Source organism: Cryptomeria japonica, chromosome 1 (assembly GCF_030272615.1).
Source record: "Cryptomeria japonica chromosome 1, Sugi_1.0, whole genome shotgun sequence".
NCBI lineage: Eukaryota > Viridiplantae > Streptophyta > Pinopsida > Cupressales > Cupressaceae > Cryptomeria > Cryptomeria japonica.
Window position 1 is genome coordinate 551,599,415 of NC_081405.1, and position 24,947 is coordinate 551,624,361.

The following is a 24,947-nucleotide window of genomic DNA, read 5'->3' on the forward strand; positions in this document are numbered from 1 at the left end:
ACTAAGTTATCCTTGTAATATAAAAGAAATGTATTATGATGTGGACGTTAATATTTCTATCTTTAATTAAGTCATTGTTGTAATGTGAATGAATGTGTTAACATGAATGAAGTATAGTAATTTAATTGTTATCTTTTTCAAAGTATAAACAATCATTGATTTGTATAAATAAGTTCATAATGGTTAAATGTATATCTTAAATGGATTAATTGACCTTAAGGAAATATTAGTTTAATTAAGTAATTCACGTTGGGAAACCCTTTAGGAGTATGTGATAAGTCTTCCGCATGTGCAACTTCAATTACAATATTTATCTTTTCTGTTAATGTATTCTAATTGATAAAAAAAAAAAGTTTCACTCTTTTCGAGTGTTTGTAGTTGTTTCCTTTAGGGTTTCTTGGAGGGGCATGATGAATACTAAGAGGGGGGGGTGAATTAGTATGCCAAAAATCTTTGCACTTAAACACTTTGCTAGACTAACAGTAAAACGATAAAACAGATTAGCAGACAAACCAGTTAGCACACATGCAAACCAAATAAAAAGTAATACATTCACCCATAGAAGCACAAACACCATAACACAAGAGACTTTGACATGGAAACCCAAATGGGAAAAACCATGGTGAGATGGAACTCACAAGTAACTATCTACAAAATAGGAACCAGACCAGTTAAGGTCAAACCGATTAAGGTCATACAATATTCTTTACCAGAACAGATCCTATTAGGAATCTCAATCTCTGTTAGGAGATAAGTCTAATTAAAGACTACCTTGCTAGAGGATTTTAGATCCACAGAAGTGAACCACCTTGTTAGATGATTTACAAAAGGCTTTTAGGCCTACCCGATTAAGGGCTTCAAACTTGTCGAAGATGTGAGTAATCAACAATTGAGTGATCTAGCTAATAGCACAGATTGCTTGGTTAGATCCTTGATAGCACATTCCTAATGTATTCCAACATTACTTCAGTCTTCTACACATTCATACTTTCTCTAACTCATCAACCACCTTAAACCCTAGCAACAACCTAAAACCCTAGACATGATGTCCTTATAAAGGAATCTAATTTCATGTCGGTCCAATAGGACTACATTACAATTTCCTAGGTTCAATGCATCTAGACATATTCAGTAACACAACACAAAAAGTACCGTTGAAGTGTCGGCACCATCAAACAATTGGTGGATGGTAACTCATCACAAAATGCCAGTTGGTAACTCATCACAGAGTATTATCGGTTCATACAAAATATTGATTTAAGCAAAATATCGGTTACCAGTTTGACAAAATGAAGACTGGGAAATATGTGTTATGCCACTTTGATCCTTCGTACCGCTTGATATCCTCGAACCGCTTGGCGTCAACATATTGCTTCAGATCGGTAATCACTTTCTGCAAAACACCAATAGTCTAAGGACTATAATGCATCATATCGGTTGGAATAGGTATCGGTTGAGCTTTAACTTATACATACAAAATGATCTCAATGCAAGTGTGTGTCCATCAATGACACTCACAACATAATCATCAAAAATGCCAACAATCTCCCCCTTTGGCATTGATGGCAACACTTAGGAAATTTTGACATCTAAATGTTTTACAACAAAAATATGTCATAATCAAAATTACTCCCCCTAAGCATATACACTATCCCTTTTGCAAAAAAATACAATGTATACTACTTCTTAACAGAAATAACATGAAAGTATACATCAAAACATTCAAAATTTTTACTTCTCCCCCTTTGCCAACAATGACAAAAATAATATTGCATACTAACCCCTGTTTCATTAAAATAATAAGTGTTTATGACAGTAAAGAATAAAACTTGTCAAAAACTGATTTGAAGTCCTGCAAAAATTGTTTCATAGATAAACACCAGGAATCAAGTAGGGAGGTTGCCACTGCTTTATCTGTCTGCATCTGGGAGACCTGTTCTTCCATGGCATCTAATGTGCTCATCTCTTGAGTCACCGTTAAGGCATCCAAATTTAGATAACATTTTTGAAGTATCTGCAAGCGAGGGAGTAGAACTAGTTGGAGTTCCTACAAATCTCGAGTCCGGTTACTGATTTCCAACTCTATTTTGGCAGACTGGATGTGAAACTAGTGAACAGTTTTCCCATAAGTTGTAAAAGAGTCATATGGCAGCTTGAAGGTGCTCATATATAACTGCAAGTCAGTTTGTAGCTTTTGCTTATGTATTAGCACATCATTGTAGAAGAGATGGGGTTGGCAAATCTTGCTTAGTAGTAGATTTCCCTCATCCAGAGCATTCCTTATATCCTTCTGTGCTTTTTGCAATTCTGACTGGAGCCCATTAAGCTTCTTCACCAAGGCAATGTTGAGAGCCTTTTGATGCTCTTTCTTGGCATTTGCCTCTACTACCTCTTCTAGGCTTTGCACCTGGTCATCCACTACGGTGCATAAGAGCTTCAATTGAGCTAGTGATGAATCAGTATTGGGGAGGTTTGTACTGGGTATCAAACCGGTAAGAGTGTCCACCATAGCTTGGATCACATCTTGCTCCTTCTTCCTCTGTATCACTTCAAAGAATTCTTGAGAAACCTTGATGCTCTGTAGCAGCTCTATTTCACTTGCAGACTGGAGGTCAATCGGACTGGTGAGGTCAGCCGGTTTGGCCTGACTACCGGTTGCCTTTGGTGTCTCCATCTGCGTGCTCTTTGCCGCTTCAGTTTCCTTGTCCTCCTCTGCTTTCTTCTTCTCCACTTCTTTTCTCTTTTCTTCTTCCTTATCCTCCTCTTCCTTCTTCTTCCCCGCTTCTTTCCTCTTCTCCTCTTCCTTTTCTTCCTCTTCCTTCTTCTTTTCTGCTTCCTTTCTCTTTTCTTCCTGTTTCCGTTTCTCCTCATCTTCTTCCTTCTTCTTGTCTTCTTCCTTTCTCTTCTTCTCCTCTTCATCCTTCTTCTTTTTCTCCTCTTCATCCTTCTTCTTGTTCTCCGCTTCCTTTTTCTTCTTCTCCTCTTCATCCTTCTTCTTTTTCTCCTCTTCATCCTTCTTCTTTTTCTCCTCTTCATCCTTCTTCTTCTCCTGTTCTGCTTTCTTCTTCTCTACTTGCTTCTTTGCTTCCTTCTTTTTGTCCTCTGCTTCCTTTTGCTTTTCTACCTATTATGCCTGCTTCTCCTATCCGGTTGCTTCTGATGGTGTACCCTGAGCAACATCCTCTCCATCTAGAGCATTGACATCAATGGTATATGTCGGTTTGGTAACCGGGTTTCCTTTATTATCAAACACTTCATCCAGTTTAGTTATTATCGATTCTTGCTCAGCCTTCTTATTGGGTTCAGCCACTTGATGCATCTTTAGAGCTTCTTGAGCAAGAGAGTGTGTATTCTTGACCACTTCTTGACTCTTTCCTTCCAGCAACAGGAGTCTTCTTCTTCTCATGAAGAAGAGGCCTTTGTATTTATTCATAACTTCGAAAAGTTCTGAATTAGATACATCAAGAAAATGTTGAGCAAAAATTGTCTCTCTCATTTCCTGTTCTTTTTCTATGGCAATGCACCATTTATTGTCTAAGGAGTTATACGAAGAACCCGGTGTCTCAGATCTAATTTCTGAAGGCGACCAGTCATTAACACATAAATACTGAATGATTTCTTTTTCAATTGCTTCCTTTTCATCATCATTAAAATCATCAAAACAATCAATCAAATCATTCAGCACTTTTCTCCTAATATTTTTTATGGTTCTTTGACAATGTGTCAAAGGTTTGTAGGAAGAAATGTCAATATTTACCAGTGCCGATGATGTCGGTTCATTCTTTGTCTTTTTCCTTACTTGCCTTGTCTTCTTGGGTTTTTCCTCAGACACAATTTCTTTTGAGTCTAGTGAGTTATTCCTTGTCTTTCTTTTCCTTTTGAAGACTTTAGCAGGTCATGCTTTTGGTTTCTTCTTTGCAGGTGACCGCTTGGTCACTTTGGGACTGGCTGTAGTAACCGGTGTTGATGCCGAAGGCACTACCTTTCCTTTCTTTGCTGGTGGTTCTATAACCAGTGTAACCCTTTCAAGATAGGTGTCGGTTTTCTTTGCCTTGGGATCAAGGGGTGAGGCAATTAGGGTAGAAGCAACTCGTCCAGCATATCATGCATCACCTCATAGCCCATAGGCTCTACTTCTTCCTGTCTGGGCTCAACAAGCTCCATTATGCATTCATCCACATTGATGATAAAGCAGATATCATCTTCATATTTCTTGAGAATGTCACCAGATATCCTCATCCTCATACTCATCTTGCTTCTGAACTCATCAAAGTACTTGTTTAGAGCTTCAGGGTAGTCGGTTCCAACTGCTTGCAGGCTTTCTTTGATCTGCTTGGTAACCGGTTGGTCTGAAGACCATTGAATGTCTCCCACTCCTAGGAAGTAACCTTGGAAAAAAAAGAATAGTCTGACCAGTAGCTGACCAAACTTGAACTTCAATACATTATCATGTTTGATTGATTTCAGATTCAACAGGAGTTGCCTTTACATACCAGTGCAGAGGTCGAATGATGCATCTTCCTTGATCATTTGGTAAGCGGCATTTACCGTTGTAGCAGATACAGAGTTAATTCTGTTGGCATGGAACATCCGGTATCCAATCACCATGCACGCATATTTCACAAGGTCATCCTTGATGGAATTAACAATCATTCCTCATGAGTCGCTCACTGAACCGGTGAGCTTTGTCATTTCAATTTTGATGATCTTCCTCAGGGCTAGCACTTCACCGACGTTGCAGAAACTGGTGACAGCATGAACAGCTTGAGGTGTGATATCATGTGTTCTTTCCAGGTACATCTTGTCACCATGAACTCTACTCAGGATGATTCTAATATAGTCATCTATGAAGTCCTCTAGGAAGTAAACAACATTATGAAGCTTCTTCTTCTCCAGGATACTATATTTCAGTTTGATCTTTTTATATTTACCACAAAATAGCCCTAGCTGCGAGTGGATTGCTAGAGACCCTAGGTCTTCAATTTTATAGTCTATATAATCATATATTCCTTCTTCCACTATTACTCCAGCAGGAACTTGTGATAGGGCATTGTATTTGGATTTGTGTTGAATGAAGCTTACTGAATCGACAGATGCACTAGAGCTAGTATGAGATGTGGAAGCCATGATAAAAATAGAAAACTCGAGAAATACCTTTCAGAAATTGAGAATTTAGGGCTTTCAGATTCTACTTCGCCTCACACTTCGTCGGTTGTAGAATCACCGCTTTGCATTCTTCTCTTACCCATTTGTAATTTGCTTCTAAATCTCCTTCAAGGTTTCTGAACTTCTCTGAATCGCAGCACAAATCACTTTTTCATCGCTCTGCACTTGAAAACTTTCTTCACTCAAAAAATGATAGTGAGAAATGATTTGAAAATTCCTTTTAATCATATTTCTCACCAACCATAATTAATGCTCCACCATTAGGGCGTAAACCTTAACTTGCCTTTTACTATTTCCGATCTTCCACCAAATGACAAGTATCACATACTGGTTAAGGCCTTTTACCGGTGTAAATTGGGGGTTTGAAACATTTCGCCGCTTGCTCCCCGTAAGCTTTTCTGATGCTTAGTTTGTCGATTCTGATATTTCCACACTAGGTGCAGAAACAGATTCTTCTTGCAACACCGTTGGATTCTTCTTCCAAGTTTTGTTCATATCCGCTTGAACAGTGTCAATATCAATCTTTCCTTCTAGAGTGACCGGTATGTCATCCGATATGTTCTTTCTTGTTCTGCAGAATCTGGCAATGTGACCCGGTTTGTTGCAATGATAGTAGACCATTCCAGGTGCTCTCAAAGGTCCATTATTCATGTTTTCGCTCTTCCTACTGCATGTTGCAGTAGTGTGACCATGACCATGACAGACCATACAATTTTCTCTCCATCTGGTTGCCGCTTGATAGCCACCACTTCTTGGCTGATGATTGAAGGCATTAAACTGGTTGTGATTCCGGTTCACAAAAGGTTCAGGACCAACTCCTTGTGTCCTCTGAGGATATCTTCCAGTGTTGTTCATAATAGACCTACATTCAGATGCTCTATGCCCAAACTTGTTGCATGCATAATAGTTACCATTGAATCTATAGGATCTAGGCTTATCATTTAGGAAATAAGGAAAATTATTGTAAGCCTTACTCCTACACACATTGGCAGTATGTCCTTTAAGACAGTTAAAGCAAACAAGTTTAAACTTTTGCTTACCTTTATCCTTTGATGCTGGTTGTTTCTTTGATGCTCCAACATTTGTACCAGAGGTCTCACCTTCCTCATTACCGGAATAACCAAGTCCACCAGTATTCTTGACAGGTTTGGTAGATTCAAGCTTTTGCTCTAGCTTAACAGAACTCTTGTTGAACTTAGAAAGTATTTCCTTTGACTCAAAGAGTTCTTTGGAAATAGCAGCATTTGTTTCCATCAGATTTGCATTCTCAGAGATGGCAACGTTCCATTCTCCTTGCATGTCTTCCTTTTCCGCTTTTCTCACATGGAGTTGAGCAGTTAGGGCACTAATCTCTTGCTTTAGCTTGGAGATTTCATGATCTTTGTCTTTTATCAAATCTTCAGCTTTCCTCCAGTTCTCAAGCTCTTGGCACATTCGGATAGTTAGTCCTTCCAACTCCTTTCTCAGATTGGAATTGGATTCATTCAGCTTCTCTACTTCTTGAATCAAGGCTTCCATATCCACTTCATCAAAAGAACTATTTTCAGATAGCTCCATCATCTTTTCAGCATGTTCTCTCCTCTTTGCTTCAGAGGCCTTATATTTGACCATAAGATCATCATAGGCTTGCTTAAACTGAGTGAGTCGATGAGTAAGTTCCCTCAATGTGTATTCCCCCATATCTCTTTCCAAGTGGTTAAACTTATAGAAAGGTAGGCTCTGATACCAATTGATGAATACTAAGAGGGGGGGTGAATTAGTATGCCAAAAATCTTTGCACTTAAACACTTTGCTAGACTAACAGTAAACCAGTAAAACAGTTTAGCAGACAAACCAGTTAGCACACATGCAAACCAAATAGCAAGTAATGCATTCACCCACAGAAGCATAAAACACCATAACACAAGATATTTTGATGTGGAAACCCAAATGGGAAAAACCACGGTGAGATGGAACTCACAAGTAACTATCTGCAGAATAGGAACCAGACCGGTTAAGGTCATACAATGTTCTTTACTAGAACAGATCCTATTAGGAATCTCAATCTCTATTAGGAGATAAGTCCGATTAAAGACTACCTTGCTAGAGGATTTTAGATCCACAGAGTGAACCACCTTGTTAGATGATTTACAAAAGGCTTTTAGGCCTACCCGGTTAAGGGCTTCAAACTTTTCAAAGATGTGAGTAATCAACAAGTGAGTGATCTAGCTAATAGCACAGATTGCTTGGTTAGATCCTTGATAGCACATTCCTAATGCGTTCCAGCATTACTTCAGTCTTCTACATATTCATACTCTCTCTAACTCATCAACCACCTTAAACCCTAGCAACAACCTAAAACCCTAGACATGATGTCCTTATAAAGGAATCTGATTTCATGTCAATCCAATAGGACTACATTACAATTTCCTAGGTTCAATGCATCTAGACATATTCAGTAACACAACACAAAAAGCACCATTGAAGTGTCGGCACCATCAAACAATCGGTGGATGGTAACTCATCACAAAATGTCGGTTAGTAACTCATCATAGAGTAATAACCGGTTCATACAAAATACCTATTTAAGCAAAATACCGGTTGCCGATTTGACAAAATGAAGACTGAGAAATATGTGTTCTGTCGCTTTGATCCTTCGTACCGCTTGAGATCCTCAAACTGCTTGGGGTCAACATACCGCTTCAGATCGGTAATCACTTTCTACAAAACACCAATAGTCTAAGGACTATAATGCATCATACTGGTTGGAACAGGTACCGGTTGAGCTTTAACTTATACATACAAAATGATCTCAATGCAAGTGTGTGTCCATCAATGACAATCACAACATAATCATCAAAAATGCCAACAGGGCATTACATATTACATATACCTTAAAGTGGTATAAAGCCTATATTTAGTTAGTAGGATTTTGAATATGTATATGTAGGTTGTTTTCTCTAATGGGGGTTGGGAGATGGTGTAAGGAGTCATGGTTCCTCTAAGGGTGTTCTTATGGGCATTTTCAACAAGATGGTCAAAAAAAATATTGATGAGGTGAGGGTATTCAAGTAGACAAGGAGATGGGTTGAAGATGATTAATTATAAAGGATCACTACTACAAAAACAACAATATATGACTAAAAAAACTACCAGAAATTGCATATAAATGACTAATCTTGGTCACGTGACCATTAGTAGTTAAATGTTGGTCATTTATAACACGATAAAATTTATGACTAAACTATTTTAGTCATTTATTGGTTGTTTTGATTTATCAATTTGGTCATTAATTTAGTCATGGTAGTGATTTATTTAGTCATATATTTAGTCATTAATTTAGTCATATATTCAGTCATTAATATAGTCATTTATTGTTGTTACCTGGTCATTTTTTATTTTTATTTTTTAGCAAGGTGGTGATTGCCACTTAATATATTTATATTAATAATATATAAAAAAAAAATTACACTGGTTCAAAAGAGCTCCCGGAGAAAAGGACAAGGAAGAAAAACTTCAATCATAGCCCTTATTCAATAGAACAAGAGTTTGATTGTTAGTCATTACTTTAGTCATATATTTAGTCATTGATTGTTGTTAAGTGGCCATTTATTTAGTCATTGTAATCACTAATTGTCATCAATTGGTAGTATATTTAGTCATTTTTATTCACTAATTTTCATCCATTGGTAGTATATTTAGTCATTTGTATTAACTAATTTTCGTCCATTGGTAGTATATTTAGTCATTTTAATCATTATTTTGCCATCAACTGGTCATATATTTAGTCATATTTATTCACTGATTTCTGTTAATTGGTAGTATAGTTAGTTAATTTAATTATTAATTAACATCAATTAGTAGTATATTTAGTATGTTTAGATTTCCTTTAAAAAAAACTAATTGATTCTGCTCATAAAACAAATCAACATTGGAGAAATCAAGGTCTAATTCTACCTCCAAGGTTCACATCATCATAATCATACCAAATATTACAAGTTATTTATTCACTTGAATTCAAAATATAGTTTTACTAAAATAGTTTCTATGGAAATTGGGCATTTTCAGAAACCCCAACATAAAATCAGAATTGAGATTTGTCAACATCATCAAAATAAATACATATTCTCCCTATCAATCTAAGGATGGCCCTTACACCAACACTTCATTGTACATTTACTGAAATAGATTCTATGAAAAATAAAAAGTTTCATAATTCCCCGCTTAAAATCAGAATGGAGATTTGTTAAGATCATCAAAATAAGGGTGTTGCATTGCCTTTTTGGTTGAGATTCTCTTGGATAGCTCATAAATCAACATTTTCTGCAAAACGATATCAATCAATTTTTAGTACTTTATTTGCAAATATACAAAGTAGAATAGATGAAAATGGCATTAAAAAGAGAGTAAAATAGATTAAAATGAAATGAAAATAGATGGAAGATACTTATAGACAACAAATCTACACCGTTTGGTTCCAAGTCAAGAATAAAACCTAAATCTTGATGCTTCCATTGAGGATAGGTATGCCAGTCTCTCAACTTAGTCACTCTTAGCCATATATCTTCATTCGGAGTTCCAAGATAATTATTTCACATAACAAACCTCTTAATGAGATTACAAAGGCCCTGCAAAATAAAACATCATTAGCTCTTTGTCAAACAAGCAGATCTAGGACATACTTGAAAAATATGAAGAAGTTGCTGCAATTCTAAATCTCCTTGAAAGAGAGCACGCATTCTAGATATTTTAGTTGCAAAACAATGAATTGATATTCTCAGAGAACTTAAGTACAAGAGGTAAACACAAAGCTAAAATAAATAAGGATCGACAGGGAATAGAAGGAACCAGAATTAAATTTTGGGACAAATTTCATGAGTTTAAACTTTAGTGGAATTAAATGTGCAACCTCTAGAAGCATTTACTGAAGTCTATAAAGACCCAATGACACTAGAGGTCATGATGAACAATGTAAAATCACAGTTTAAAATGTCATATGGATAGAGAAATCTCAAGATTAAACCCTTTCACAAAGTCATGATCAGAATAAGAGTAGAAAAGGCTTAATAGACAAATATTTTCTCTTAAGGTTGCCTAAAGACAAAAGATAGAAAGCTAGACATAGTGAGGGTATAGTAGCATATAGTGCTAAGGACAGAGCACAAAGTACAGAGCTACAATAGTCGACTCAAAAAGGGTTGTTACTATTTTTTAAAGACAATGGCCAATATAGCATATGCAAAAGGTAAAGAGCATCAATAAGGGGAAGCATCATGCTCTAGTTCAAGAAATGATTTCAGAGAAGAAGTGGATCCGTAGAATGCATACATGAGATTAAGGCCTTCAAAAGAGGAGTTCTTAGAGAAAACAAATTAGTTTGCCAAATGCATGAAATTCTTACCTAGTTGTGTAATGCCCCCACTATGAGGCCCAGAGGGAAAAACAACAATAAACAATAAAAATGCAAAAAAAAAATTGTTAAAGAAGAAATATACCATACATATACAATACTACAAGATGGTACAAGATGAGGATAACAAAATATATACATCATACAAGTTTCCTCAAGGCCCCACAACAAAATTACTCAAATATTATAACCAAACATAAATGAAGAAATAAGATACTTTTACAAATAATAATACATTGTCCTTCTCAAGATACATGGTTCCGATTACATAGCCAAGTGAATATACATATGATCTTAAATACATTACAGGGTATCCATAAGGATATAATTTTATAGAATATAATAATGTCAAGTTCTCGTCCTCTGGAACATGGGATGGATCTTTAGTCTTCTTGCAAACCATCTCGATCGGGATGCAACACGTACCAAAACCTAGTGGGTGTGAATAGAACTCCACCCAACCATGTGGTACCATCAGGTCCACCCCCCGTCCTAGGAGGTATCATTCGACATACCCAAGAGACAAAAGGAAGCTACAAAATGAAGCAAGAACAAAAATGAGACTCACAAGACTACCATCACAAGGAAATCACAAGACGAGATCAAGAACTCACAAGGACAACAAACAACTTCTAGAGGCCCAAGCCATCACAGAGAAACAACCAAGAAAATCACTAGGTATGCAACTGGGAAGAGTGTCATCACTAGGTTGTCATAAGTTACCCTGGTAGGTCTTCAATAGGTCTCGGCCCCCATCTGGGGTTACCCTGGTAACCTTTCCCGACCCCCATACAACTCTAGTGGACCACACCAACCTTTTGTGGAGACAAGATTGGTGGACGCCATTCCAAGCCTTCTCAACTTACCTTGAACCTAAACAAGCATTCAGGAGTAAGAAAGGCATCCAAAATTTATCTTATTAAATATGAACTAACAACCCAACCCCAATTCATTAAGTTATGTTATCACTTGATTACAACTTCCATTGATTTTTCCTGGCGACCACTTTGGGTCCCGGACCCCAATGAAATCCTCTCCCATGAATGCATCTAGAAACCTAACCAAACCAAAGTCCAAACGGGATATCACAAGAAGGAAAACACTAAAATACCATAGCAAGGCATGACCCTCTTGCTAGAATAAAGTACCACATAGAGAGGATTCAAAGTAAGCTAGGAATTACCATCTAGCTACCAAATATAAATACCAACTGGAACTTTAATCCAAGAAGAGAAAACATGACAGTACAATAAAGATTCCATAAAATTCCCTCCCAAGGCTTCCATAACCAAAACATAGAACCTTCCCCTGAACATCTTCTCATAAAGACAGAAGAACCAAAGACATGAATCAAGATTACCAAAAAAAAATCTAGAATGGAAGGATACAAATAGAACAAGTTGACCAATTTAGCAAAAATAGACAAAATATCATTACTCTGATAACCAAGGGAATTTAGGACTCTCTCTTTATGCCAATCATACTAAATGTCCCATTCTTGAAATAAAACTGAGGATACAATTAAGTCAATAATTTACAATAACTCTACTAATACATCTAATCAAGTTTCTTTTCAAAAATTTCCATTTAAGGAAAGAACTAACATTTTTAAACATTTAATTAATCAATACTTCCTCTAATGATTCTATTTACCAAAATCTGATTAACAATCAAATTAACAAATATTTCCAATCCTTAGATCTTATGACTACAAATTGTTTGTCTTTGTACGTGTATATATATATATATATATATATATATATATATATATATATATATATATATATATATATATATATATATATATATATATATATATATAACTAGATTCAACAAGAGAGCACACAGATTGGCTGAAAAAAAATTACAAAGCATAAATTTACCCATTATCATCAAAACCCCAAAATCTTTGAAAGTGATTTCCCAGAATGATGTAGATTCAACCCAAAAAAAGTCTGAGAATCAAATTCAAAACCAAAGAATCGATATCATTGCACAAATAGATCTTTTTTCCATAATAGCCCCCATTTAAAAAAAATAAGGATCCCATTTAACCCAATTTTCCCAAATTTGATCCAGAACAATAATAAATGAATTTCTAAATTTTTAGAACATTCAGAAAACAAAGAAATAGACCAATTAATTTCTACCACTACGAAGGAAAATTTAGCATGCAAGATGTGGATCAGAGACCCTACCTTCAAACGCTATCCAGAGAAATGTGAAGAAGCGGAGGCAGGAATTCAACAAAAGATTCTCAATCCAAAACCCATAATCCTGACAAATCCAAACCGACTTCCACAATTTCTTCACCAAAAATTAAAAAATAAAACTCAAAAACTTCAAGAATTTCACCAACAATTTACATCTATTGAAATTCTAAAATAAACTAGACAGATTGTCCATTCATGATTCTTCCCCAAAAGCTCAAGAAAATTTCTCATGGGAAAAGCTTCCTGCATAACTCACAAAAAGAACCACAAAATATCCTCCTTTTGCCATGCATGCGAGAATGCTTCATAAATAAATTCATTAATTATTTTAAGTAACTCCCAACATGCAAAATATGGCCATTAAATTCCCATGAGGAAAATAAATCATTTAATTTATTACTATTATATTTTATAAAAGAGTGGGGATTATTATTTAATTTTTCTTTTAATATTACAAGAATTATTTAATGAAAGCCAACATAAACAATTAATTCATAAATATTTTTTAATCATGAATTTCTTGAGTTCAAAACCAAATTAAATATTTTATTAATCCATTTTAATTCTAAACTTGCACTAAATAGATTTCAATAGTTAAATAAATAAACCAAATTATTTAAGTACTATTCATTATTAAATTAAATATTTCCTAGCAAAGACCCATTCATGGGTTCCCCAGGGTTAATCCTGCTAACGACTGTCTAGATAGAGAGACGATTAAATGGTCAAAACCAGAGAAGGGGTGGGTGAAAATAAATTTTGATGGAGCATCAAAAGGAATTAATCCAGGGATCTCAGGAGCGGGATGTCTAGCTTGTGATGAAGAAGGAAAGGTCTTGTGTAAAGGGGCTAGAAGACTTCAAGACAACACTAATAATGAGGTGGAAGTTCAGGCAGCTTTACTTGCAGTTGATTTAGCAGCTAATCTGAAGGTGTCAAAATTACATTTAAAGGGTGACTCCCAAATTGTTGCCCAGGCTTTGGTTAAAGGACATACCCCATGCTGGAAATTAGATAAATATATAAATATAATAAGTGAAAAACTTTTTTAAAAAATTAATAATTATTGCATCTCACACATGAAAAGAGAGAGAGAAACACTCTTGCAAATGAGTTGTCAAATGAAGCATGTGGCCTCGAGCCAAGGGAGGTGAGATAGTGGAATGACAGAAACTAAACTATTGAATGGAGTTAAGACACACTACCAAGTTGGTACGACATTAAATTCAAATCCCTTGTCAGAAGTTGGTTTTTTCCTGCACAAGTGTGAGTTAATGAGCAGTTATTGCGACATGCTCTGAAATGGCGGTGATGGTGGAGAGCCATGCATTTAATGCCAATTTTGTAATGCCCACACGGATTATGAATAGACTTGGCGAGTTGGTGAAACCAGCTAAAAAACTGGTTTTATCATAAATCTCTTCATTTTCTTAGAAAGCTCAAATATGGAAGCTAATTTCACCTTGGAATCTTCCAAACTGATGTTGGTATTTTGTGGTCCTATTTCGCCAAAGAAACTCGATAGAATGTTTCTCGCTAAAGACACGTTGCTTCTAAAAGTTGTTCAATTGGTTTTAGGAGAAGAGGTGGTTGTCATCAGTCACCGTTACAGGTGTGGAGCGGACATTTACTCGCTACTCATGGCTTGGGGTCTAGAGCTAGGACACATGGTTGAAGAGGTGTGAAAGGTGCTACAAAGACTAATCGCAGGGGAATATATGTTAAACCTGGAGTCCTTGTTGGAGTGGGTAGTATTGGGATGGGGATTTAATCTTGTAGAAGGTATCTCGAAGGCAAATGAGGAGATGAAGGCACGTCACTCATGCATTCAGTTTCTTCAACGGCGTGAGGAAGTTAAATTGCGGTTCAAGGATGATGCGCAGAGAGGTTGGGAAGGGCTTTTAATCTTCATCCAAATCATGGACATAGAAGATGTGATCAGGAAGGAGGGTGGTGGGAGAGCAGTGGAGATTGTGAGCCCTAAGAGGTGGATAACAAGGAGACTATCCGCAGAACTAGCTAAACATGCGGGAGATGATGTAGAAGGTGGATGGGATGGCAGGGTGATTTCTCTGAGCTGATGAGGTGCAGTGAACAAGAAGACAGAAAGAAGGAGGTGACAACATGTCGAAAGTGGAGACTCTCACCGTAATTGGGTGACTGGTGAACGGAGTGCCTTGGCTGCAAGAGCCGTGAAGGAGGAAGCATGAATAGGTCATTACAGGCATGGTACCCATAGGTGCCAATTTTCTCTACTCTTTTTTATCAGTTAATTTCACAGTTGAACTTTAAATTTTAGTTTGAAACGCCTAATTTTTGACAAGCAAGATGTAATAAGTTTTTTCATACTCTTAAGTTTGGGGGGGGAATGCGTGGGTGTTGGTTACTGGTTTTGAATTCCATCTTTTGGGAGGGTGGTGATGGCAGTCCTAGATGTCTTGTTTCGGGAGTTTTTTGAGAGTTCATTATCTTCAAAGTTGTAATGCTTTAAGTTTAATTAAATAAAAATATATATTTTACTGATAAAAAAAATAAAATTCCTTGCAAAACTAATTAATTCACATAAGCCAACTTTAAGAATACATCAACAACAACATACACGAACACACACACACATGGACGAGACTGATGAAACAATACTATCCATGACCATAAAGATACCTGACAGAAGGTAATGTCTAGGGTCTGACTGATATCTTCATTTTCCAATTTACCATTGGGTTGAAGAGCACACTCAGACTTGAAGATTCAAGTGGAGTTGATGCTCGGTACCTACAGCTACATAAACAAACCATCATACATGTGCATATAAACTATATAGCATCACATCGTGAAAAGAGAATGGAAGCGATGTAGCTTACCCATAGAGAGCAGTGTGGCGCTTTTCCCTTTCACCCAATCACATTAGAGATAATATACAATGTAAAAATTAGAGAAATAATCATCTATGAGCATCAAGATCAAATCATAACATTACATAAATAATCCATCTCTATAATCATCTAAGTCTCAGAGCATAGATACATCAAATAACATCACATAATTAACAATATAAAAAACATCATTATTCTAACAATCCATATAACATAATGTATCAGTGTCACATATGAACCCAAAGAACATAGTCAAGTATCATATCCAAAACAAAATCAGCCAACATCAGAAGGTTGAAACCACATAGAACTCAAAATGACAAGGTATGACAAACCAAAACTAGAGAGGGGGGCGCTACAGGTTGCCTCCTCAAGAGAAATAGTACATTCAATCTTATCTCAAGGAAGAGCTCCAATAGTAAACATGCTCTTATCTCAATCATAAGAAAATTCATATGCTTGCGCAAGAGATATAAGATAGCCCAAATCAGTCACAAAAGAAGAAAATGCAGTCAAATGATTATGCATATAGTTATATGGAAAGGCATTCATATTCTTCTACAAGAGATATAAGATAGCCCTATGATCCTGTAGTCAAAATATTTGAACTGTCATAGTCACGGTTAGAGGGTAAGGATACTTCACATCAGACATACCATTATCAAAAGCTCAACAACAACAAGTATGCCAAAGCAGGTTGAGACAACCATAACAGAATTAGTGCAATCATGCCAAGACAATAACAAGATAGTGAAGAAAGCCAAAATATTAGTCACAATAAAGAGAAATCAGAGCTTCAAAGGGCAGTTGATACTAAGGTATATAAAGCAAAGAAGAAATCAAGATCACTGCCCAAAAGGATAATGTACAGTTTATTTGACAATCCACTGACCCCAAACAAAGGCATAAGAAAATAGGATGCAACAAACTCCAAGGATATAAATTAAATACAAAGAGCAGCCCATGATAAGAAATGAGTAGAGATTTATGTGGTGAGGTCAAGGTGAAGTAGCAAACTTTATCACTGTCATGATATCATGAAGAGCTAAGAGAAAAACACAAAGACATGTTGGGTTTGTTCACTATGACATGATGGGTTTGTTCATTATCAACACTAGGACACAAGATATTAGTTGCAGCATTCAAAAGGAAGTGATAAACAAAGCTATGATAGTCCTCTATGCATGGATTAAGGGCATTACATTGAAGTCACAATTGTTGTAGGTCAAAATAGTGAATGAAGGATTAATCCAAGAGTCCAAGTTTGAGGGTAAGGAAGTTTCAAAAACATGAAAAAAAGTGATCAATGAGTGAGAGGAATGATATGAAAGGGTATATGCACCAAGTTGTGGTACCAAAAGGGGGTCTTAAGATGCCACTTTTTTTTTGAAATCAGCAAAGTCTGAACTTCAACGACAAATTGAACATAATTACACTCCAAATTTGAAGATGCAACAACAACAAGAGTTGGAGTTCTTCGAGTCTACTTTATAAACTACTAATTTATTTTGAAAATGGTGGAGATTAAGGGCTTGAAAAAGGGGGGCCACAAAAACTGGTCCTATTTTTATGCAAAATAAATAACATAGCATCTGTTGTGGCCCCCCTAAAATGTTAACTTTTTTTTTTTAATTTTTAAAATCGCTTCAGTGAGAAATTAGCTAACACCTTGTAGTTTATACCAGATTTTTAAGCTAATTTTTTTAAGAGTATATGATTTTTAAGTAATTTTCGAAGTGGGCACATCTTGAAAAACAGAAATTTGAGCGTGCTCCCCCCTAAAATCATTAAAAACTAATCAAAAATCAAAACTTTTTTTTAAATTGTGTAGAATGGAGTCTAGTTTCTAAAAATGTATTTTTTTGCAAAATTTGATGAACGTGTAAAAATTTATACCCAAAATAGTGCATGTTGGTTTTTGACAAAAAATAGACATTCTGACAAAAGAAATTATAGATGAAAGACTTAACGAAATCAAAATTTGAAATAAATTACATTGTTGGATAGCTAAGAGGAAGCTAAAGTTTACCACGGTATTTTTTTTAACTTCATTGAAACACATGTAAACTTGACGGAGAGCACAACCAAAAATGTCAAAATTTTCAATGTTCTGATAAAAACACATCAAAGCCTAAAATGGTCATCCAAACCTTTGAGTTGGATGCCCAAGGAAAATCCAACCCATAGGTTTGGTGTTTCCCAAAGCGGTCCATTTAGCGTGTGCCAAATATGGCACTCTCCCTATTTGGCATGCGCCAAATGTGATCAATGGGTTTTCCCATCTGACGCGTGCCAAATGTGGTCCATATTCCACATTTGGCACACGCCAAATATGTACATAGAAACAATGTTTAGTTGAAAAAATTTCCCATTAGCTATCTCTCACTCCTTTTGTATCTATCTGTACCTATTGTGTCTCTTATCAATCCCTCCTTAGGCTCTAAGTAAATTACCTCTATTTCCCTTCTGTATATTTCTCTCCCTCTCCAATTCTCACCCTATAGGTACTTGCCCCTTTTTCTTTCTTTGTGAACTCTCCCCCTCACCTAAATATACCTTTACCATCTCTAAGTATCTCAAAAAATCACCATCTACCCCTCCTTCCCTCTTTCTCTTTGTTCTGTGTCTCTCATTTTATATCTCACTCCCCTCTCTCAATTATGGCCTCTCTCTTCTCTCTCTCCACCTATTGAGGTATCTACCTCCATCCACCTCACATTGTGCTCTCAAGGTATCCATATTCATCCATGTCCCATTACCCTCCTCTATGAGATAGATATCCCATTACCCACCTTTATCTCTCTTCACTCGTAGATCCATATCTCTCTATGAACCAGATCTCTTATTCTCTCTCCCCTTACCTCTTATCTCCCTTAATTCTTATATGCTTACTCTTCTTTATCCATCCACTCTCTAACTCTCACAATTCTCTTATTCCCCTATCCCTCTGTGTCTCCCTCTCCATCCTTACACCCATCTCATTCCCTCTCTCACCTCTTTCCCTCAGTCTCTACCCCGCTTTTTTCATGTTTACCTCTTTATCCCCCCCACCCTCCTTAAACCCCCATCTCACCTCTCTCTCCCCCTTGAGCTTCTCACCTCCCTTCCCCTCTATGTCCTTTACCCCTAAGTATCTCATTCCATTCATTTTTACCTCTCTAACACCCCCACCCTCTTTAAACCCCCATCTCTCCTCTCCCTCCCCTCTAGGCCTCTCACCTCCCTTCCCCTCTACATATCCTTTAGCCACAAGTTTCCCACCTCTCTCTCCCCTCTATATTCTCACCTTGCTTCCTCTTTATGTCCTTTATCCCCAAGTATCTTATTCCCTTCATGTTTACCTATGTATCCCCCTCATCCTCCTTAATCTATCATATATGCCTCTCACCTCTCTTCTTGTCTATGTCCTTCATCCACAAATGTCTTTTCCTTCATGTTTACATGTCTATCCCCCACCCTCCTCAAATCCCCATCTCACCTCTCTCTCCCCTCTATGCCTTTGACCTCCCTTCCCCTCTATGTCCTTTATCCCCAAGTCTCTCATTACCTTCATGTTTACCTCTCTATATCCTCCACCCTCCTTAAACCTCAATACCTATCTCTCCCCTCTAGACCTCTCAACTCCCTTCTCATATATGCCCTTTATGATCAAGTCTCTTAGTCCCTTTGAATGTTTACCTCTATATCCCCCCCACCATCCTTAAACCCCCATATCACCCCTCTCTCCCCTCTAGCTTTCTCACCTCTCAAAATTTATCTCAATAGTTAAATCTCCCTAGATTGGCCCATCTTTATCTCCCTTCCCTCGTAGTTTCATCTCTCTGTATGAAATAGATATCATATTCTCTCTCTCCCCTTACCTCTTCTTCAGCTCTTCATTCTTATAGATGCATACTCTTCTTTATCCCTCCCCTCTCTAGCTCTCACAATTCCCTTATTCCCCTATCCCTCGAGCTATCTCCCTCTCCGTCCTTACACCCATCTAATTCCCTCTCTCACCTCTTTCCCTTAGTTTCTTCCTCACTCCCTGCTCTCTCTAGGTCTCTCCCACACTTTCTTCATGCTTACCTCTCTATCACCCCCAACCTTCCTTAAACCCCCATCTCATATTGCTCTCCTCTTTGTTCCTCTCACCTCCCTTTCCCTCTATATTTCCTTTATCCCACCTCTCTCTCTCCTCTAAACCTCTTAGGTCTCCCTTCCCCTCTATGTCCTTTATGCCCAAGTATCTCATTCCCTTCATGTTTACCTTTGTATCCCCCTCATCCTCCTTATGGCCTTTTACCTCCCTTTCCCTCTATGTCCTTTATCCCCAAGTATCTCATTCCCTTCATGTTTACCTCTCTATCCCCTCCACCCTCCTTAAACCTTAGAACCTATCTCTCCCCTCTAGACCTCTCAACTCCCTTGGACCTTCTATGCCCTTTATCACCAAGTCTCTTAGTCCCTTTGAATGTTTACCTCTATATCCCCCCCACGATCCTTAAACCCCTCTCCCCTCTATGTCCTTTATACCCAAATATGTCGACCTCACTTTCTTACTCATACCCTTCCCTCTCTAGGTTTGTCCCTCACTTTCTTCCTCACTCTCTCCTCTCTCTAGGTATCTCTGTCACTTTCTTCCTCATTCCTTCCCCTCTCTAGGTATCTCCATTCCCTCCTTACCCCTATCTCTAACTCTCCTGCAATCCTCCATATCTCACCCTCCATCCTTAATTCATGTCGTTTAGCATATCGGGTTATAGGGTCTTTGGTAATTGTATAGGGTCGAGGATTTAGCATATTGGGTCATACGATCTAGGGTATTTGTTATAGGTTTTAAATGATTTAATTTTTATGGTTCTGGCTATCAAACTATAGGTTATAGAGTATAGGTTATAGGGCATAGAGTATAAATTTATCAAAGGTTAAAAAATTTCAATGGAAGTGATTCGGCTAGTGTCAAATATGGCTAGTGCCATATTTGGCGCTAGCCAAATGAGCTGCACTAAAAAATGGTTATATGGGACCCTTGACCTATGATCCAAGCCCACGTTCTCTCATTTTGTCTTCTTTTTGTGCATGATCAGACAAAAAAATGCTTTTTGCATGGCGTTGACATTTTATGCAAGGTGATTTTATACATTCCATCAGCTCTCCACCACCTTTTTTTTCATTTGGCAACGTCAAATAGGAAGAACATAGTTTGTTTTATCAAATTTGAATAAGTGAGGTAATATTTTCTTGTTTTTAGAATTTAGATACTTATTAAGTGTTATTTTGTTTAAATGTTATAATAAAAGTGTTTTGCCAAAATTGATTATAATCCTATTAGATTTACATTAGATTTAACAATGCATTTGAAGGAAGTTGCATAAGAAAATTATTGGTTTAGTGGTTTAAAACAAAATTTGCAATTTCATACATCGTTTTTAAGATCTTATGAAATAATTTAAAAAAGGAATACATGAAATAATTTCAATTTCATATATCCATTTTAACATATGCATAATTAGGACACTCTTAGATGCATTAGGACTATCCTAACATAATTAGGACATTCATAGATGCATTAGGACTGCCCCTTATGCCTCTTGAAATCTCTTTATGAATTGACTTTATTCTCTTCTATGTGCATGTACAAGTAGAAATCATCGTCATGTCGAGGAAACGACCAAAAAATGTAACACTGGAAGAGCATGAAGCTAAGAATGCAAAAAAAAGAGAAGGAATGAAGCAAATTCGTGAAGCAAAGAAATTAAATATCATAGAAGAAGAGGTGCCAATTGAAGAGGAACATGAAATATCCATCCAATCTAAGAGAGATAAAATTGGCCACACAAAGGCAACGGATGCAAAACCTTCGTGCAATGAGATAATTCAATCCCAAGGTTGAGAGCATGTCTACCACAATTCAAGTTGAAGGGCACCCCATCTCTTACATCTCAAGTTGAAGGAACACCATCTCTTATTAACACGCCATTGTTGTCTACAACATGTCATATTGAATGCACTCCCTCTATGACATTTGACGTTGCAAGTACTTCACGATTGACATCAAGTAATAGAGCTACACCATCTCGTACACCTCAATTTCAATGTATGTCATCATTTTCATCTCCGGTTGAAGGTATGCCACCTATCCCTAATGTTGTTGACATTCCTAATCTTGAGGTAACTCAAAGTTTGAGAACACCTCCTAGAGTTTTTCATAGAAAGCCTAAGTATTTGATTGATATTGGTGCTAATATTTTGAAACCAATGGTTGACAAGATTCTGAAGCGTACTTGTCAAAGACATGCTAACCGGATATGGAAAATATTTTTTGAGCCTTTAAATGAGACGGGAAGATGTCAACTATTTGTTGAAATGATGAGAAATCTGAAATTTAGGACTATAATGAAGATTTTTGGGCTAAGAACATCTATTGAATCAAGCGACCAATCTATTGTGAAGAATCTGATGAATGCATATGATACCGTTGGTTCTAACTCATGCACAAAAGATAGTAATGCGACACGACATGTCATTACATCAACAATTGTAATCACTCAAACTAAGAAAGCTTGCCTCATTACAAAGACAAGTAAAGAATTGAAGATAAGTTGACAAACTCTAATGAGAGCTATGGGAAGGTGACAAAGAGTGGAAGATCCATATAACAATGAGTTATGGGCATTTTCTGGTAGATTGCCACTGAAAGATAAAGCAATTGTTGAAGCCTTGAGATCCCTAATTGAAGATTTTTGGAAGAATAACACAAGGGTCTCTCCAAATCAAAGAGATGTTGTAAGAAGGAGGATTGGTAGTAAAATCCGTGATCCACATCCGAAACATTTTTTGGATATGACTCAAACACAATTTTTTCCCAAGTTTCAACATATGTATCCTCAAATTAAAATTATTCAAAGATTCTTTGAAATGGTAAAGCCTTTTTATGTTAAAATAAATAACACACACACAACTTGTTGTTGTAGAGTACATATCAAATTTTCTAACCATTATGATGTTTATCAACACATATGTATAGATTTGCATGCTAACAATGTTTTGCAGGAATGCAACATAAATGGCCCACCGACATCTTCAAGGGAATTCATATCTAGCATCTTATGTGAAAGAGTAGATGGTCAACTATATTACAATAAGTGTTGCTTGGATGCCACATGTGTTCATTGTTGTGGATTGCGACATTACAAATTTTTCAACATATGGATATTGGACAAGAAATTGGTAATGAATTAGTGGAAATTGGAAAATATAAGACAATGGCCTACATGCTAAAAGATGGAAAAGAATAAAAAAAGTGTGAATTGGTTAGTGAGAAGATTCCAGTGTATTAGTATATGGGCATCTTTCATGAGAATATAGTGTATGAGTATGCGAGGCATAACCATCGAGCTCGTTGGTTGGAATCACAATTTAAGTTATGCAAAGACACATTTCCATTTCATACAATCATTTTAATTATTGACTTTGCTGAGAACTACACACTACAACAGCAGAATGAGGTGCAATCACAATATTACAACTCCATACAAATTGCTATATTTGTGCATATAGAATTCATTCATGCACATGATAGTATGGAAGAGGATAGGAATATATTGAGGGAGTATCATTTTTACATCAGTGATGATCGCTCACACTCTACAGAGTTTGTGCAAGGTTGTTTTCAGATATTCTACGATGATTTGTCTAGCCAAGGCATATCATTCCGTCAACATATCATATAGTAGATAATTGTGCATCGCAATTTAAGAACTCTCGGATGTTTTATTGGTTGAGTAGGATGCATAAGTTGACTTCTATTCAGCATATGTGGAATTTCTCTAAGGTTGGGCATGGAAAAGGGGAGCATGATGGTGCAAGAGCATGTATTAAAAGAGCTTTAGCATGAGAAGAGTTAAAGTACAAAGAGAATGCAAACTTGAAATATGCAAAATCAATTGTTCAGTGGTGCAATGATACAATTGGTCCAGGTAATCAAGGTAAGTCTTTAGTTCACAGATTTTTTTGGTTGGTAGATGCTACTAACATTGCAAAATTCAAAGATTGTTGTACATTGACATGATCGAGTGAGCTACACTCTTTCAAAAGCTCTAATGTGGGTTCATGGGCTATCCGTTCGTGACAGATGGCATGTTATTGTTCTTCATGTAGATATGGTACCTATAATGAGTGTGAGTCAAAGAAGTGGGTGGACGAATGGTGTATGAGGCCTCTAATCCCACATGAGACATATCAACCTCTAAGTGCAGTACAACTCACACAGATGGAAGCATCAGTTGACTTTGACCATGTGTCAGATTTAGTCCAACCAAGTAAATTATCCACATGCAAATTTTTGTACTTTAATATTTTACCTTAGTTGTTTGCTAAATTATTCTCACTTTATCATTGCAGAGCATGTTTATGCAGTTATTGCAGTTGAAGACAATGAAGAAGGAACAGATTATTACTTGTGTCGTTGTATGGACACAAAAAATAAATTGCATGGCCATGTGGTAGATGGAGAAAATATTGATTACCCCACAGGATCAGTATTTGTTACTGGTACATGGCTTAGAAGGTACCTAGTGAAGAAGTCTAACTTGTGGTTATTTGAGGACTTCAAGACACATAGGAAGATTCTTCATTATTCTAACCTTGTTGTAGCTTCAAATGTTCATTTGATCAGATGTGGGGGTAGACCACTAAACAAGAACCTATGGAAGGTTCATGAGTCTGACCATGAGGCCATACTAGACATGATAAAGAGTAGAGCAGATCCATATGGTTCATTGGATTAAATGTAAATGCAAAAAATTGTAATATCAATCATATTTGGATATATGTACATGACTTGTATTTTTCGACTACTAGAGGCATTGTAATATTTTTTTTAAAAAAAAAATTGTCTTGTTTTGTGTTATTTTATGTAAATAATATCATTTTGGGCCATTAGAGATCACATGGGATCATTTTGCTCATTTGTTGTCAATCACTCAAACTGTGAAAATTGTCAAAAATCGGCATCGTTTTTCTCAATATTAGTGACATGTAAGAACGAGTCATCTAATCCTATGAGTTTGTGAGATAGAACTCTAAAAAATCCTCTCTCAATTTAGGTATACTCGGATCCAATTGCTCATGGTGACACTTTCTTAGCTGCGACAAAAAGCATCGCATGAGTTCTATGAAAAGTTGCACAATGCCCCATCTTTCAATCCGCTCATTGCGGCACCAAACCATCAGCGTGTATGCATCCAGGTGGCTATGTTTATGCTAGGTATGCCTTTGTTCCTCTATTGAACTCACCCGATCGATGCGGGCCACACCTTAGCA